Source organism: Oncorhynchus nerka, linkage group LG14 (genome assembly GCF_034236695.1).
Source record: "Oncorhynchus nerka isolate Pitt River linkage group LG14, Oner_Uvic_2.0, whole genome shotgun sequence".
NCBI classification, from domain to species: domain Eukaryota; kingdom Metazoa; phylum Chordata; class Actinopteri; order Salmoniformes; family Salmonidae; genus Oncorhynchus; species Oncorhynchus nerka.
In genome coordinates, this window is record NC_088409.1 from 97534465 (window position 1) to 97553829 (window position 19365).

At 46.5% G+C, this 19365-nt stretch overlaps 1 pseudogene; it reads right to left on the reverse strand.

The window, feature by feature from the left end:
* The window catches only part of LOC135559707 (small G protein signaling modulator 2-like), a 123082-nt pseudogene that overhangs the window by 47842 nt on the left and 55875 nt on the right, over positions 1–19365 (reverse strand).

Consider the following 19365-nt stretch of genomic DNA (forward strand, 5'->3'; position numbering starts at 1 on the left):
AGACAAACAGAGAGACAGACAGAGAGAGAGAGAAGACAGGGAGAGACAGACAGACAGAGAGAGAGAGAGAGAGAGAGACAGAGAGACACAGAGAGAGACATACAGACAGACAGACAGACAGAGAGAAGACAGACAGAGAGAGAGAAAGAGAGACAGACAGACAGACAGAGAGACACAGACGGAGAAGAGAGAGAGAGAGAGAGAGAAGACAGGGAGAGACAGACAGACAGAGAGAGAGAGAGAGAGACAGAGAGACACAGAGAGAGACAGACAGACAGACAGACAGACAGACAGAAGACAGACAGAGAGAGAGAGAGAGAGAGAGACAGACAGACAGACAGACAGACAGACAGACAGACAGACAGACAGACAGACAGACAGACAGACAGACAGACAGACAGACAGACACAGACGGAGAAGAGAGAGAGAGAGAGAGAGAGAGAGAGAGAGAGAGAGAGAGAGAGAGAGACAGAGAGAGACAGAGAGAGACAGAGAGAGAGAGAGAGAGAATTAAATTATTGTGCCATTTTATGAAAAGGCCAACTAATTAACCAATACATTTGGACATGGGTTAGATCTTCATCCAGGGTGTATTGGTGGGGTGTTGGGGAGATTAGGGGGGTTGAGGGGGTGACAGGTTAAACACAATGATGTATAAACAGCAAGGTCGTGTTCCAAATGGTACCCTGGGTACCCTTTATAGTGCACTACTTTTGGAGGGCTCTGGTCAAAAGTAGTGCACTACATAGGGAATAGAGTGCGATTTGGGACTGGGTCACAGTCCCCCAGGGTTAGTATATAGACATTTATTCACATTTGTACTTGTTTGGGTGAACTTTTGTTCATGTCCGGCTGGCGCCACTTTGTCTAGCTCTCCGCAACTGAGGGGATATCGATCTTGATCAGCCAATCAGCTGGTGCCCTCTCGCCCCCACACTCTGAACATGAGCTGATCATGCACTCTCTGATTGGCTAAGAACTTCTAGCTGGTTGCTGATAATGGGCCTCTGTACGTCTATGTAGATATTCCATTTAAAAAATCTGCCTTTTCCAGCTACAATAGTCATTTACAACATCAACAATGTCTACACTGTATTTCTGATCAATTTGATGTTATTTTGACGGACAAACAAATTAGCTTTTCCTTCAAAAACAAGGACATTTCTAAGTGACTCCAAACCGGTTGAACGGTAGTGTGCGTGTTTGGTAACATTTATACAGTTCTTTGTTCTATTCCTCATCACATTCCTCTATATCCCATGGTATACGGTCTGATATACCATGGCTGTTAGCCAATCAGCATACAGGGCTCCAACCACCCAGTTTATATTCCTCTATATCCCATGGTATACGGTCTGATATACCATGGCTGTTAGCCAATCAGCATACAGGGCTCCAACCACCCAGTTTATATTCCTCTATATCCCATGGTATACGGTCTGATATACCATGGCTGTTAGCCAATCAGCAAACAGGGCTCCAACCACCCAGTTTATATTCCTCTATATCCCATGGTATACGGTCTGATATACCATGGCTGTTAGCCAATCAGCATACAGGGCTCCAACCACCCAGTTTATATTCCTCTATATATATCCATGTTATTAGATGTATAGTTATCATGTCGTATTTCATGCATTATCTCTCCATTTCCATGATAAATACTCCTGCTTGGCATTAAAGCCACCTGTGTCAGGTTGTCTTGACTCTCTGACCCGGGGAGAGGTGAAATAGGATGGTGTGTCCATCGCCATATGTTTCTACCTACGGTACTTCACGTCTATGGCCCTGTACCTACCTCTTCTCCAGGTCACAGTCCCCCAGGGTGCCGTTGATGAGCTGGTTAGGGGTCCACTTCAAGGTGAGGTTGTCCCCTGCCTGGTGAAGGGACAGGTACCCCCGCAACACCTCTATCTCTTTCTTCTATATGGGAGGGGAGGGGAGGGGGGGCAAAGAACTTTATTGTCATGCCATCTGACCATAACCGGGTATCCCAAAGTGCCAATGAAAATGGAGCTCTTGTTGTTGATAAACGTTGGTAGAAAAGTACCTCATACCTACGGTAGAATATGATGTTATGGCCTAAAACCACAAAGGGCTTTACAGACACCCAGCCTAAAACCACAAAGGGCTTTACAGACACCTAGCCTAAAACCACAAAGAGCTTTACAGACACCCAGCCTAAAACCACAAAGAGCTTTACAGACACCCAGCCTAAAACCACAAAGAGCTTTACAGACACCCAGCCTAAAACCACAAAGAGCTTTACAGACACCCAGCCTAAAACCACAAAGAGCTTTACAGACACCCAGCCTAAAACCACAAAGAGCTTTACAGACACCCAGCCTAAAACCACAAAGAGATTTACAGACACCCAGCCTAAAACCACAAAGAGCTTTACAGACACCCAGCCTGAAACCACAAAGAGCTTAACAGACACCCAGCCTAAAACCACAAAGAGCTTTACAGACACCCAGCCTAAAACCACAAAGAGCTAGCAAAGCAGAAGCAAAAGCACAGTTGCTAGGAAAAACTCCCAGGAACCTAGGAAGAAACCTAGAGAGGAACCAGGCTCTGAGGGGGTTTGAACTCCCTAGAAAGGCAGGAACCTAGGAAGAAACCTAGCGAGGAACCAGGCTCTGAGGGGGTTTGAACTCCCTAGAAAGGCAGGAACCTAGGAAGAAACCTAGCGAGGAACCAGGCTCTAAGGGGGTTTGAACTCCTGAGAAGGCAGGAACCTAGGAAGAAACGTAGCGAGGAACCAGGCTCTGAGGGGGTTTGAACTCCTGAGAAGGCAAGAACCTAGGAAGACACCTAGCGAGGAACCAGGCTCGGAGGAGGTTTGAACTCCTTAGAAGGCTGGAACCTAGGAAGACACCTAGCGAGGAACCAGGACAGAGGAGGTTTGAACTCCTTAGAAGGCAGGAACCTAGGAAGACACCTAGCGAGGAACCAGGCTCTGAGGAGGTTTGAACTCCTTAGAAGACAGGAACCTAGGAAGACACCGAGCGAGGAACCAGGCTCTGAGGGGGTTTGAACTCCTGAGAAGGCAGGAACCTAGGAAGAAACCTAGCGAGGAACCAGGCTCTGAGGGGGTTTGAACTCCTGAGAAGGCAGGAACCTAGGAAGACACCTAGCGAGGAACCAGGCTCTGAGGGGGTTTGAACTCCTTAGAAGGCAGGAACCTAGGAAGACACCTAGCGAGGAACCAGGCTCTGAGGGAGTTTGAACTTCTTAGAAGGCAGGAACCTAGGAAGACACCTAGCGAGGAACCAGGCTCTGAGGGGGTTTGAACTCCCTAGAAAGGCAGGAACCTAGGAAGACACCTAGCGAGGAACCAGGCTCTGAGGGGGTTTGAACTCCCTAGAAAGGCAGGAACCTAGGAAGACACCTAGCGAGGAACCAGGACGGAGGAGGTTTGAACTCCTTAGAAGGCAGGAACCTAGGAAGACACCTAGCGAGGAACCAGGACGGAGGAGGTTTGAACTCCTTAGAAGGCAGGAACCTAGGAAGACACCTAAGCGAGGAACCAGGACGGAGGAGGTTTGAACTCCTTAGAAGGCAGGAACCTAGGAAGACACCTAGCGAGGAACCAGGACGGAGGAGGTTTGAACTCCTTAGAAGGCAGGAACCTAGGAAGACACCTAGCGAGGAAGCCGGTTCAGAAAGGTGGCTGATCCTCTTCTTGGCTGTACTAAAAATATTTGTACAGTACTACAATAATACTACTACATGTTACAGTATTAAAACTCTGAGTAGTCTTACCGGTTGGACCAGGACGTTGTTTTTGCCGTAGAGCAGGTGAGTACGGGAGTTCTGGTGAAGAGACTCCACGTATTCCTGTGCAGACGCAGCAAACTTATCCTCGGACATGCTGACGTTGGACTGTCTCTTCTGGATCTGGGAAACAGGCCAGGAGAAAGGTCTACGTTATTGAGTATTGATTGTGTAAGGACGTGACTCAGATCTGACTGTCCCTCCATTTTTTTAATTGAACCATTATTTAACCAGACAAGTCAATTAACAACAAATTCTCATTTACAATGACGGCTTACTGCAGGGATGGGGGGATAAAAATGTTAAGACAAAACACACATCACGAGAAAATAGACACCACAACACTACATAGAGAGACCTAAGACAACACAACATGGCAACAACACATGGTAGCAACACAACATGGTAGCAACACAACATGGCAACACAACATGGTAGCAACAACACATGACAACACAACATGGTAGCAACACAACATGGCAACACAACATGGTAGCAACACAACATGGCAACACAACATGGTAGCAACAACACATGACAACACAGCATGGTAGCAACACAACTTGGCAACAACACAACATGGCAGCAACACATGACAACACAACATGGTAGCAACACAACATGGCAACAACACAACATGGCAGCAACACAACATGGCAACTCAGCATGGTAGCAACACAACATGGCAACAACACAACGTGGTAGCAACACAACATGACAACAACACAACTTGGCAACAACACAACGTGGTAGCAACACAACATGACAACAACACAACTTGGCAACAACACAACGTGGTAGCAACACAACATGGCAACAACACAACTTGGCAACAACACAATGTGGTAGCAACACAACATGGCAACAACACAACGTGGTAGCAACACAACATGACAACAACACAACTTGGCAACAACACAACGTGGTAGCAACACAACATGGCAACAACACAACTTGGCAACAACACAATGTGTTAGCAACACAACATGGCAACAACACAACTTGGCAACAACAACATGGTAGCAACACAACATGACAACAACACAACAACAACATGGTAGCAACACAACATGACAACAACACAACAACAACATGGTAGCAACACAACATGACAACAACACAACAACAACACAACATGGTAGCAACACAACATGACAACAACACAACAACAACATGGTAGCAACACAACATGACAACAACACAACAACAACATGGTAGCAACACAACATGACAACACAACATGACAAAAACAACATGACAACAACAAAACATGGCTGCAACACAACAACTCTAGAAGAAAAAGAAACGCACAACTATTTAGGCGAGGTGCTGGCTAGCGGAGTTTTTACACCTAATGGTGCTACGATGCACCGAGATACGAGACCCTTGCGCCCTTCGGTCTCAACGTAGACTTTGATCTGAAGCCATTCTTGTGATTATTGTGACTTTGCCATTGTAATTGTGTGTAAACTTGTGTAGTCAAATTAATCTATGATCGTATGCTCTCCATTTGCTGTTTGTATGCTGTTCTTTGTATGGCATTTTAATATTTGATTATTAACCAATGATATTAGGCCTCTCCTGGCCATGATTACAGACACCTGTGTCTTTTGACACTACATAAACGAGTCATCCCGCAGTGTTTGTGATTATACCCTGATGAAGACAGCTTGGCTGTCCAAACGGTGGATATTACATTTTTGCATCTGAGCTCCTAGAGTGTGCTGCTCTCCTTTATTTTCAAGCAACACAACAACACAACATGACAACAACCTGACATGCAGCAACACAACATGACAACAACCCGACATGCAGCAACACAACATGACAACGACCCGACATGCAGCAACACAACATGACAACAACCTGACATGCAGCAACACAACATGACAACAACCCGACATGCAGCAACTCAACACGACAGCAACTCAACACGACAGCAACTCAACACGACAGCAACTCAACACGACAACAACTCAACACGACAGCAACTCAACACGACAACAACTCAACACGACAGCAACTCAACACGACAACAACTCAACACGACAGCAACTCAACACGACAGCAACTCAACACGACAGCAACTCAACACGACAGCAACTCAACACGACAGCAACTCAACACGACAACAACTCAACACGACAGCAACTCAACACGACAACAACTCAACACGACAGCAACTCAACACCACAGCAACTCAACACCACAGCAACTCAACACGACAGCAACTCAACACGACAACAACTCAACACGACAGCAACTCAACACGACAGCAACTCAACAACAACTCAACACGACAGCAACTCAACACAGCAACTCAACACAACAACAACAACAGCAACTCAACACGACAGCAACTCAACACAGCACTCAACACGACAACAACAACACAACAGCAACTCAACACGACAGCAACTCAACACGACAGCAACTCAACACAGCAACTCAACACGACAGCAACTCAACACGACAACAACTCAACACGACAGCAACTCAACACAACAACTCAACACGACAGCAACTCAACACCACAGCAACTCAACACCACAGCAACTCAACACCACAGCAACTCAACACGACAACAACTCAACACGACAGCAACTCAACACGACAGCAACTCAACAACAACTCAACACGACAGCAATTCAACACAGCAACTCAACACGACAACAACTCAACACGACAGCAACTCAACACGACAGCAACTCAACACGACAGCAACTCAACACGACAACAACAACACAACACAACACGACAACAACTCAACACGACAGCAACTCAACATGACAGCAACTCAACACGACAGCAACTCAACATGACAGCAACTCAACATGACAGCAACTCAACACGACAGCAACTCAACACGACAGCAACTCAACACGACAACAACAACACAACACAACACGACAACAACTCAACACGACAGCAACTCAACATGACAGCAACTCAACACGACAGCAACTCAACATGACAGCAACTCAACATGACAGCAACTCAACACGACAGCAACTCAACACGACAGCAACTCAACACGACAACAACAACACAACACGACAACAACTCAACACGACAACATAGTAGCAGCACAAACATGGTACTAAAATTGTTAGGCACAAAGGACAAAAAGGCAGATTAAACACATCACGCGAAGCAGCCACAAGTGTCAGTAAAAGAGTGTCCGTGATTGTCTTTGAATGTAGAAACAGATATAAAATGGGCCAGTTTGACTGTTTGTTGCATCTTGTTTTTTGCTGCGAACTGAAAAGAGGAGCGACCCAGGCAACTGTGTGCTTTGGGGACCTTTAACAGAATGTGACTGGCACCTATTGGGCCCTGGTCAAAAGTAGTGCACTATATAGGGAATAGGGTTCTATAGGGCCCTGATCTAAAGTAGTGCACTATAAAGGGAATAGGGGTCTATAGGGCCCTGGTCTAAAGTAGTGCACTATATAGGGAATAGGGTTCTATAGGGCCCTGGTCTAAAGTAGTGCACTATATAGGGAATAGGGTTCCATAGGGCCCTGGTCTAAAGTAGTGCACTATATAGGGAATAGGGTGCCATTGGGGACGCAGACAATGCGACCATGATTGAAACTGACTGGGTCCTTTACCCATCGGGGATTTGAACCAATAACATTGTAGTTACTTAGCCCTTTTGTCTAACTACAAGGGTCTGTTCCCTTCTGAGAACCTGCTCCCAGGACTCCTGGGAAAACAATTGTTACTAAGTGAACTATCCTGGCTAAATACAGTTGAAATCGGAAGTTTACATACATCTTAGCCAAATACATTTAAACTCAGTTTTTCACAATTCCTGACATTTAATCCTTGTAAAATTTCCCTGTTTTAGGTCAGTTGGGATCACCACCTTATTTTAAGAATGTGAAATGTCAGAATAATAGAAGAGAGAATTATTTATTTCAGCTTTTATTTCTTTCATCACATTCCCAGTGGGTCAGAGGTTTACATACACTCAATTAGTATTTGGTAGCATTGCCTTTTAATTGTTTCACGTGGGTCAAACGTTTCGGGTAGCCTTCCACAAGCTTCCCACAATAAGTTGGGTGAATTTTGGCCCATTCCTCCTGACAGAGCTGGTGTAACTGAGTCAGGTTTGTAGGCCTCCTTGCTCGCACACGCTTTTTCAGTTCTGCCCACACATTTTCTATAGGATTGAGGTCAGGGCTTTGTAATGGCCACTCCAATACCTTGACTTTGTTGTCCTTGAGCCATTTTGCCACAACTTTGGAAGTATGCTTGGGGTCATTGTCCATTTGGAAGACCCATTTGCGACCAAAATTTAACTTCCTGACTGATGTCGAGATGTTGCTTCAATATATCCACAAAATGTTCCTTCCTCATGTTGCCATCTATTTTGTGAAGTGCACCAGTCCCTCCTGTAGCAAAGCACCCCCACAACATGATGCTGCCATCCCCGTGCTTCACGGTTGGGATGGTGTTCTTCGGCTTGCAAGCCTCCCCCTTTTTCCTCCAAACATAACGATGGTCATTATGTCCGAACAGTTTCGTCAGACCAGAGGACATTTCTCCAAAAAGTACGATCTTTATCACCATATGCAGTTGCAAACCGTAGTCTGGCTTTTTTATGGCGGTTTTGGAGCAGTGGCTTCTTCCTTGCTGAGCGGTCTTTCAGGTTATGTCGATATAGGACTCGTTCTACTGTGGATTTAGAATGTTTCGTACCTGTTTCCTCCAGCATCTTCACAAGGTCTTTTTCTGTTGTTCTGAGATTGATTTGCACTTTTCACATCAAAGTACTTTCATCTCTAGGAGACAGAAGGCGTCTCCTTCCTGAGCGGTATGACGACTGCGTGGTCCCATGGTGTTTATACTTGCGTACTATTGTTTGTACAGATGAACGTGGTACCTTCAGGCGTTTGGAAATTGCTCCCAATGATGAACCAGACTTGTGGAGGTCAACAATTTTTTTTCTGAGGTCTTGGCGGATTTCTTTTGATTTTCCCATGATGTTAAGTAGAGACACTGAGTTGGAAGGTAGGCCTTTAAATACATCCACAGGTACACCTCCAATTGACTCAAATGTCAATTAGCCTATCTGTAAATAATTGTCTGAAAAAGGACTTGTGTCATGCACAAAGTAGATGTCCTAACCGACTTGCCAAAACTATAGTTTGTTAACAAGAAATTTGTTGAGTGGTTGAAAAACGAGATTTGATCACTACAACCTAAGTGTATGTAAACTTCTGACTTCAAATGTATAAAGGAAATTAGTATTGCCATAGCTGCTTAGCTGCTCATTGAATCCTTACAGAATGAATTGTACATTATTGATCAACTGCTCCAATAAGAGCCCCATGCATTCCTCAAGCCCCCAGGGACCCAGCCTCTCTCACCCCCAGAGCGGGCCTCCTGCTGGGGGAAGCGTCCTGGCCCCGGTGGGCCCCGTGGATCCGGTGGCGCTGGACCAACTCGTTGGCCGACGGGTCCGTCCAGAAGTGGTCGGACGTCTTCAGCTTAGTGTACTCCAGAGCACAGGGACCCACTGGGGGGGGAGGGAGAGGGGGAGAGGGGGAGAGGGAGGAGAGGGAGAGAGGGGGAGAGAGGGAGGAGAGAGGGAGGAGAGGGAGGGGGAGAGAGGGGAGGAGAACGGGGGAGGGAGGGGGGGAGAGAGGGAGGAGAGGGAGAGGGGGGAGAGAGGGAGGAGAGGGAGAGGGGGAGAGGGAGGAGAGGGAGAGGGGGGAGAGGGAGGAGAGGGAGAGGGGGAGAGAGGGGAGAGAGGGAGGGGGAGAGGGAGGAGAGGGAGAGGGGGAGAGGAGGGAGAGGGAGAGGGAGGAGAGGGAGAGGGGGAGAGGGGGAGAGAGGGAGGGGGATATAAAGAGGGGGGAAATAGGGTGAGAATGACGGAGGGAGAGAGAGAGAGTAAATAGAGGCAAAAAGAGTATCTACTGTATGTAGCATTATAACAGTCCATAGGAACATTATAACAATGTAATGTAGCATTAAAACAGTCGGTGGAGACATTATAACAACCCAATGTCGCATTATAACAGCAGTCCATAGAGACATTACAACAACCCAATATAGCATTATAACAGCTCTTAGGGTCAACTTACCCAGTAGACATGCCAGGATGGGTCCAAACACTGAGTCATGCATCAGAGCCTCCCTCTCATAGTACTTACTGTAGAGACAACACACACACACACACATCAGAGCCTCCCTCTCATAGTACTTACTGTAGAGACAACACACACACACACATCAGAGCCTCCCTCTCATAGTACTTACTGTAGAGACAACACACACACACACACATCAGAGCCTCCCTCTCATAGTACTTACTGTAGAGACAACACACACACACACATCAGAGCCTCCCTCTCATAGCACTTACTGTAGAGACAACACACACACACACACATCAGAGCCTCCCTCTCATAGTACTTACTGTAGAGACAACACACACACACACACATCAGAGCCTCCCTCTCATAGTACTTACTGTAGAGACAACACACACACACACATCAGAGCCTCCCTCTCATAGTACTTACTGTAGAGACAACACACACACACACACACACACATCAGAGCCTCCCTCTCATAGTACTTACTGTAGAGACAACACACACACACACACACATCAGAGCCTCCCTCTCATAGTACTTACTGTAGAGACAACACACACACACACACACATCAGAGCCTCCCTCTCATAGTACTTACTGTAGAGACAACACACACACACACACACATCAGAGCCTCCCTCTCATACTACTTACTGTAGAGACAACACACACACACACACATCAGAGCCTCCCTCAGAGCCTCCCTCACACACATCATAGTACTTACTGTAGAGACAACACACACACACACATCAGAGCCTCCCTCTCATAGTACTTACTGTAGAGACAACACACACACACACACACACACACACATCAGAGCCTCCCTCTCATACTACTTACTGTAGAGACAACACACACACACACATCAGAGCCTCCCTCTCATAGTACTTACTGTAGAGACAACACACACACACACATCAGAGCCTCCCTCTCATAGTACTTACTGTAGAGACAACACACACACACACATCAGAGCCTCCCTCTCATAGTACTTACTGTAGAGACAACACACACACATCAGAGCCTCCTCCTCATAGTACTTAATGTAGAGACAACACACACACACACGCACACACACACACACACACACACACACACACACACACACACACACACACACACACACACAACACACACACACATATGCAATGTAGAGAAACAAAAGAGCATAGAGTCAAACAATGAAAAAACTACACTCAAATGACTCCATTAGGCCTTATGCAAGACAAAGGAGGGAATGAAATGAGGGAGTCTTGACAATTCAAGACAGGCAGAAATGTTGTGTGCAGAACAAAAAGCAACAGGGAGAAAGCTAATTCAATTGACTGGAACAGACATGGACAAGATGTTGCTCTTTGCATACAGTACAGTGTGAGTTAATGCAGAACTTACCTGGAGTTATCCACGATGTACTGTACGACCTTGCATACAATGCAGTGTGAGTTGCCTTTTCATTTCTTACCTGGAGTTATCCACGATGTACTGTACGACCTTGTCCAGGACCTTCTCGAAGAGGGCGGTGCGAACCCAGATGTGCTTGATGGCCTGAGCGGAGAGGGGCTGGGGGGCGCGACCTGCAGACGACGACCCCTGCCTCTTCAGGGGCTCCTGACCCACACGCTGTGTCCTCTGGGTTCTAGGGGGCAAAAGGCAAAGGACAGTAAATGATAGGGTTAGGGTTCGAGGTAGGGCTTAGGGTTCGAGGTAGGGGTTAGGGTTCGAGGTAGGGCTTAGGGTTCGAGGTAGGGGTTAGGGTTCGAGGTAGGGGTTAGGGTTCGAGGTAGGGCTTAGGGTTCGAGGTAGGGCTTAGGGTTCGAGGTAGGGGTTAGGGTTCGAGGTAGAGATTTGAGTTAAGGTTAAGGTTAGGGTTAGGGGTAGGGTTCGGGGTAGGGTTCGAGGTAGATGTTAGGGGTAGGGTTCGAGGTAGGGTTAGGGGTAGGGGTTTGAGTTAAGGTTGGGTTTCGAGGTAGGTGTTAGGGGTAGGGGTTTGAGTTAAGGTTAGGGTTCGGGTTAGGGGTAGGGGTTGAGGGGTTTGAGTTAAGGTTAGGGTTTGAGGTAGGTGTTAGGGTTTGAGTTAAAGGTTAGGGTTCGAGGTAGGGGTTGGGGTTCGGGGTCAGGGTTCGGGGTTCGGGGTTAGGGTTCGAGGTAGGGGTTCGGGGTCAGGGTTCGGGGTTAGGGTTCGAGGTAGGGGTTAGGGTTAGGGTCAGGGTTCGGGGTCAGGGTTCGGGTTCGAGGTAGGGGTTAGGATTCTGTGTTAGGGTCAGGGTTCGGGGTTAGGGTCAGGGTTCAGGGTTAGGGTCAGGGTTCGGGGTAGGGGTTAGGGTTCGAGGTAGGGGTTAGGGTTAGGGTCAGGGGTTAGGGTCAGGGTTCGGGGTTAGGGTCAGGGTTCGGGGTTAGGGTACGAGGTAGGGGTTAGGGTTCGGAGTAGGGGTTAGGGTTCGGGGTTAGGGTTCGGGTCAGGGTTCGGGTTAGGGTCAGAGATCGGGTTAGGGTCAGGGTTCGGGTTAGGGTCAGAGATCGGGTTAGGGTCAGAGATCGGGTTAGGGTCAGGGTTCGGGTTAGGGTCAGGGTTCGGGGTTAGGGTACGAGGTAGGGGTTAGGGTTCGGAGAAGGGGTTAGGGTCAGGGTTCAGGGGTCAGTGTTCAGCAGGTGATCTCAAGTAAGACTGGTGTTGCTGTAGGTTGGGGATTCCAGAAGTCCCAGTTGGAAGAATAACGGAATCAGGAGGAAATCCCCAAAACAAGTTTTTCAACCCAGAGATACAACTGTAGAGTAGACTGTGTGCTATCTCTGGGCTGAGTCATTGTCTTGTTGTGTGTAACTAGTGTGTATGCACTCGACTCCATTAAAAAGGGGTAGGATAGGTATAATGGCTATGGTACGGTCTCCACCGTGTCACCTATACAGTACATAATGGGTGGGGGGGAGTGGCTATGGGTTGATTTGGGACTCTACAGAGAGACGGGACGGCAGGGTAGCCTAGTGGTTAGAGCATTGGACTAGTAACCGAAAGGTTGCCAGTTCGAACCCCCGAGCTGACAAGGTACAAATCTGTCGTTCTGCCCCTGAACAGGCAGTTAACCCACTGTTCCTAGGCCTTCATTGAAAATAAGAATTTGTTCTTAACTGACTTGCCTAGTAAAATAACAAATAAAAAAGACACTTGTTTAACAGGTGTAGTTGTAGTTGTCACCAGGAGGGGGCAGCATACCATACAGTCAAGAGGTCAATTTAGGAATCAATGGGAGATTCTTAATAGGTTTTTACTAAAGGGACAGTTGTACATTTACAGGAGGGGGGCTGGTCCAAAAATGTTTTTTTGTTTTTGTTGTTGCTTCGGTGAGGTTTGTGTGATGTTTTTAATTAGGCACAGGGGATGGTAGTGTATGTTTCCGTGGTTTACATTCCTCATTTTGCAGGTGTTACTATTTAAATTTCTTCCATATAGCAACATGTCCTCATCTCCCTGCATGCTCCTGTCCTTAAAAGGTGTTTTAGTACTTCCCTTACGCAGTCGCCTTTCTGCGCGCTAACTATACATCTGCAATAGGCTAACTGTACAGTCAACTCTATCGTGCCCTCTACATTTACATTTACATTTAAGTCATTTAGCAGACGCTCTTATCCAGAGCGACTTACAAATTGGTGCATTCACCTTATGACCTCCAGTGGAACAGTAGTGCATCTAAATCTTTTCAGGGGGAGGTCATAGTCATAGTGACAGTAGTGGTAGGTTTGTCCACATCTGCAATAGGCTAACTGTACAGTCAACTCTATCGTGCCCTCTAGTCATAGTGACAGTAGTGGTAGGTTTGTCCACATCCGCAATAGGCTAACTATAGTCAACTCTATCCTTTCCTCTAGTCATAGTGACAGTAGTGGTAGGTTTGTCCACATCTGCAATAGGCTAACTATAGTCAACTCTATCCTTTCCTCTAGTTATAGTGACAGTAGTGGTAGGTTTGTCCACATCTGCAATATCAAATCAAATCAAATCAAATTTATTTATATAGCCCTTCGTACATCAGCTGATATCTCAAAGTGCTGTACAGAAACCCAGCCTAAAACCCCAAACAGCAAACAATGCAGGTGTAAAAGCACGGTGGCTAGGAAAAACTCCCTAGAAAGGCCAAAACCTAGGAAGAAACCTAGAGAGGAACCAGGCTATGTGGGGTGGCCAGTCCTCTTCTGGCTGTGCCGGGTAGAGATTATAACAGAACATGACCAAGATGTTCAAATGTTCATAAATGACCAGCATGGTCGAATAATAATAAGGCAGAACAGTTGAAACTGGAGCAGCAGCACAGTCAGGTGGACTGGGGACAGCAAGGAGTCATCATGTCAGGTAGTCCTGGGGCACGGTCCTAGGGCTCAGGTCCTCCGAGAGAGAGAGAAAGAAAGAGAGAATTAGAGAGAGCATATGTGGGGTGGCCAGTCCTCTTCTGGCTGTGCCGGGTGGAGATTATAACAGAACGTGGCCAAGATGTTCAAATGTTCATAAATGACCAGCATGGTTGAATAATAGTAAGGCAGAACAGTTGAAACTGGAGCAGCAGCATGGCCAGGTGGACTGGGGACAGCAAGGAGTCATCATGTCAATAGGCTAACTAGCAGTCATACCATACATACAATCATTCACGACGCACCAATCTTCTATATAAATCAACATAGCGGAAGAGCTGATAGGCAGCAGAGAGGCCAGGTGCAGAGGAGAGGCCAGGTGCAGAGGAGAGGCCAGGTGCAGAGGAGAGGCCAGGTGCAGAGGAGAGGCCAGGTGCAGAGGAGAGGCCTGGTGCAGAGGAGAGGCCAGGTGTAGAGGAGAGGCCAGGTGTAGAGGAGAGGCCAGGTGCAGAGGAGAGGCCAGGTGCAGAGGAGAGGCCAGGTGTAGAGGAGAGGCCAGGTGTAGAGGAGAGGCCAGGTGTAGAGGAGAGGCCAGGTGTAGAGGAGAGGCCAGGTGCAGCGGAGAGGCCAGGTGCAGAGGAGAGGCCAGGTGTAGAGGAGAGGCCAGGTGCAGAGGAGAGGCCAGGTGCAGAGGAGAGGCCAGGTGTAGAGGAGAGGCCAGGTGTAGAGGAGAGGCCAGGTGTAGAGGAGAGGCCAGGTGTAGAGGAGAGGCCAGGTGCAGAGGAGAGGCCAGGTGCAGAGGAGAGGCCAGGTGTAGAGGAGAGGCCAGGTGCAGAGGAGAGGCCAGGTGCAGAGGAGAGGCCAGGTGTAGAGGAGAGGCCAGGTGCAGAGGAGAGGCCAGGTGCAGAGGAGAGGCCTGGTGTAGAGGAGAGGCCAGGTGCAGAGGAGAGGCCAGGTGCAGAGGAGAGGCCTGGTGTAGAGGAGAGGCCAGGTGCAGTAACCAGCAGGTAGGCTAGTGGTTAGAGCGTTGGGCCAGTAACCAGCAGGTAGCCTAGTGGTTAGAGTGTTGGGCCAATAACCAGCAGGTAGCCTAGTGGTTAGAGTGTAGGGGCGGCAGGTAGCCTAGTGGTTAGAGTGTAGGGACGGCAGGTAGCCTAGTGGTTAGAGCTTTGGGCCAGTAACCAGCAGGTAGCCTAGTGGTTAGAGTGTTGGGCCAGTAACCAGCAGGTAGCCTAGTGGTTAGAGTGTAGGGGCGGCAGGTAGCCTAGTGGTTAGAGTGTAGGGACGGCAGGTAGCCTAGTGGTTAGAGCGTTGGGCCAGTAACCAGCAGGTAGCCTAGTGGTTAAGTAACCAGCAGGTAGCCTAGTGGTTAGAGCGTTGGGCCAGTAACCAGCAGGTAGTCTAGTGGTTAGAGTGTTGGGCCAGTAACCAGCAGGTAGTCTAGTGGTTAGAGCGTTGGGCCAGTAACCAAAAGGTTGCTAGATTGAATCCCCGAGCTGACTGTCGTTCTGCACCTGAACAAGGCGGTTAACTCAGTGTTCTCTGGTAGGCCGTCATTGTAAATAAGAATTTGTTCTTAACTGACTTGCCTTGCATAATGTCAAAGTGGAGTTATGTTTTTCGACATTTTTGCAAATGAATTAAAAATGAAAAGATGAACTATCTTGAGTCAATTGGTAGATGGGTAAAAAATTACAAAGCAAACATTGAATATCCCTTTGAGCATGGTGAAGTTATTAATTACACCTTGGATGGTGTATCAATACACCCAGTCACTACAAAGATACAGGCATCCCTCCTAACTCAGTTGCCGGAGAGGAAGGAAACTGCTCAGGGATTTCACCATGAGGCCAATGGTAACTTCGAAACAGTTACAGAGTTTAATGGCTCTGATAGGAGAGAACTGAGGATGGATCAACAACACAATATTAACCTAATTGACAGAGTGAAAATAAGGAAGCCTGTACAGAATACAAATATTTCAAAACCTACATCCTGTTTGCAATAGGGCACTAAAGTACAACTGTAAAACATGTGGAAAAAGAAATTAACTTTATGTCCTGAATACAAAGCGTTATGTTTGGGGAAAATCCAACACAACACATCACTGAGTACCACTCTTCATATCTTCAAGCACGGCGGTGGCTGCGTCATGTTATGGGTATGCTTGTCATCGGCAAGGACTAGGGAGTTTTTTAGGATAAAAATAAACGGAATAGAGCTAAGCACAGGCAAAATCCTAGAGGAAAACCTGGTTCAGTCTGCTTTCCACCAGACACTGGGAGACAAATTCACCTTACAGCAGGACAATAACCTAAAACAGAAGGCCAAATATACACTGGAGTTACTTACCAAGAAGATATTTAATATTCTTGAGTGGCCTAGTTAGTTTTGACTTAAATCGGCTTGAAAATCTACAGCAAGACTTGAAAATGGATGTCTAGCAATGACCAACAGCATTGTACGATCCAGGTGTGCAAAGCTTACCCAGAAAGACTCACAGCTGTGAATTGTTGCCAAAGGTGATTCTCTAACACATATTGACTCAGGTGTGTGAATACTTTTGTAAATGATGTTTTTGAAAACAGGTTTTCACTTTGTCATTATGGGGTATTGTGTGTAGATGGATGAGACAAAAAAAATACATTTGATCCATTTTGAATTCAGGCTGTAACACAACAAAATGTTTCAATAGTTTCCGAAGGCACTTTACTCCAGAAGTTATGTAGGAGTTTGACAGCTTTTCATTTTTTCACTCATTTAAAATCGGCTGTACCAGCTACAAAACCCTGCATTGATTGTTCTTCTCAGGGCTCTGTCCCCCCTCCCCACTCACACATGCCTCCCATTACCACCCTACTCCCACTCAAACTGGCAGCCACAGTCACGATGCCTCTTCAGCCTGCCAAGAGATCTCGTTGTGGATCACACACACACACACACACACACACACACACACACACACACACACACACACACACACAGACACACACACCCACACAACACACGCAACACTCCCCATCCAACCTGACAGAGCTTGAGAGGAATTGGAGAAACTCCCCAAATACAGGTGTGCCAAGCGTGTAGCCTCATACCCAAGAAGATTCGAGACTGTAAGACTTTAAATAGACTGTCTGAATAGTGTCTGTCTGAATAGTGTCTGTCTGAATAGTGTCTGTCCTAATAGTCTTTCTGTCTGAATAGTGTCTGTCTGAATAGTGTCTGTCCTAATAGTCAATAGACTGAATAGTGTCTGTCCTAATAGTCTTTCTGTCTGAATAGTGTCTGTCTGAATAGTGTCTGTCCTAATAGTCTTTCTGTCTGAATAGTGTCTGTCTGAATAGTGTCTGTCCTAATAGTCTTTCTGTCTGAATAGTGTCTGTCTGAATAGTGTCTGTCTGAATAGTCTGTCTGTCTGAATAGTGTCTGTCTGAATAGTGTCTGTCTGAATAGTCTGTCTGAATAGTGTCTGTCTGAATAGTGTCTGTCTGAATAGTGTCTGTCTGAATAGTGTCTGTCTGAATAGTGTCTGTCTGAATAGTGTCTGTCTGAATAGTGTCTGTCTGAATAGTGTCTGTCTGAATAGTGTCTGTCTGAATACTGTCTGTCTGAATAGTGTCTGTCTGAATAGTGTCTGTCTGAATAGTGTCTGTCTGAATAGTGTCTGTCTGAATAGTGTCTGTCCTAATAGTCTTTCTGTCTGAATAGTGTCTGTCTGAATAGTGTCTAGTGTCTGTCTGAATAGTGTCTGTCTGAATAGACAGTCTGAATAGTGTCTGTCTGAATAGTCTCTGTCTGAATAGTGTCTGTCTGAATAGTGTCTGTCTGAATAGTCTGTCTGTCTGAATAGTGTCTGTCCTAATAGTCTTTCTGTCTGAATAGTGTCTGTCTGAATAGTGTCTGTCTGAATAGTCTGTCTGAATAGTGTCTGTCTGAATAGTGTCTGTCTGAATAGTGTCTGTCTGAATAGTCTGTCTGAATAGTGTCTGTCTGAATAGTGTCTGTCTGACTCTGTATAGTGTCTGTCTGAATAGTGTCTGTCCTAATAGTCTTTCTGTCTGAATAGTGTCTGTCCTAATAGTCTTTCTGTCTGAATAGTCTGTCTGAATAGTGTCTGTCTGACTCTGTATAGTGTCTGTCTGAATAGTGTCTGTCTGAATAGTTTGTCTGAATAGTGTCTGTCTGAATAGACAGTCTGAATAGTGTCTGTCTGAATAGTGTCTGTTTGAATAGTGTCTGTCTGAATACTGTCTGTCTGAATAGTGTCTGTCTGAATACTGTCTGACTGAATAATCTGTTTGAATAGTCTGTCTGAATAGTGTCTGTCTGAATAGTGTCTGTCTGAATAGTGTCTGTCTGAATAGAGTCTGTCTGAATAGTGTATATCCTAATAGAGTCTGTCTGAATAGTGTCTGTCTGAATAGTGTCTGTCTGAATAGTCTGTCTGAATAGTGTCTGTCTGAATAGTGTCTGTCTGAATAGAGTCTGTCTGAATAGTGTCTGTCTGAATAGAGTCTGTCTGAATAGTGTCTGTCTGAATACTGTCTGTCTGAATAGAGTCTGTCTGAATAGAGTCTGTCTGAATACTGTCTGTCTGAATAGTGTCTGTCTGAATAGTGTCTGTCTGAATAGTGTCTGTCTGAATACTGTCTGACTGAATAATCTGTTTGAATAGTGTCTGTCTGAATAGTGTCTGTCTGAATAGTGTCTGTCTGAATAGAGTCTGTCTGAATAGTGTCTGTCTGAATAGTGTCTGTCTGAATAGTGTCTATCTGAATAGAGTCTGTTTGAATAGAGTCTGTCAAAATAGAGTTTTTCTGAATAGAAGCTGTCTGAATAGAATAGCCAGCGTATGTAGTGATTGGTTGAACGCCCAGCAAGATCTCTCACAGTCCAACCAGCGTATGTAGTGATTGGTTGAACGCCCAGCAAGATCTCTCACAGTCCAGCCAGCGTATGTAGTGATTGGTTGAACGCCCAGCAAGATCTCTCACAGTCCAGCCAGCGTATGTAGTGATTGGTTGAACGCCCAGCAAAATCCAGCCAGCGTATGTCTCAGCAGTCCAGCCAGCGCGTATGTAGTGATTGGTTGAACGCCCAGCAAGATCTCTCACAGTCCAGCCAGCGTATG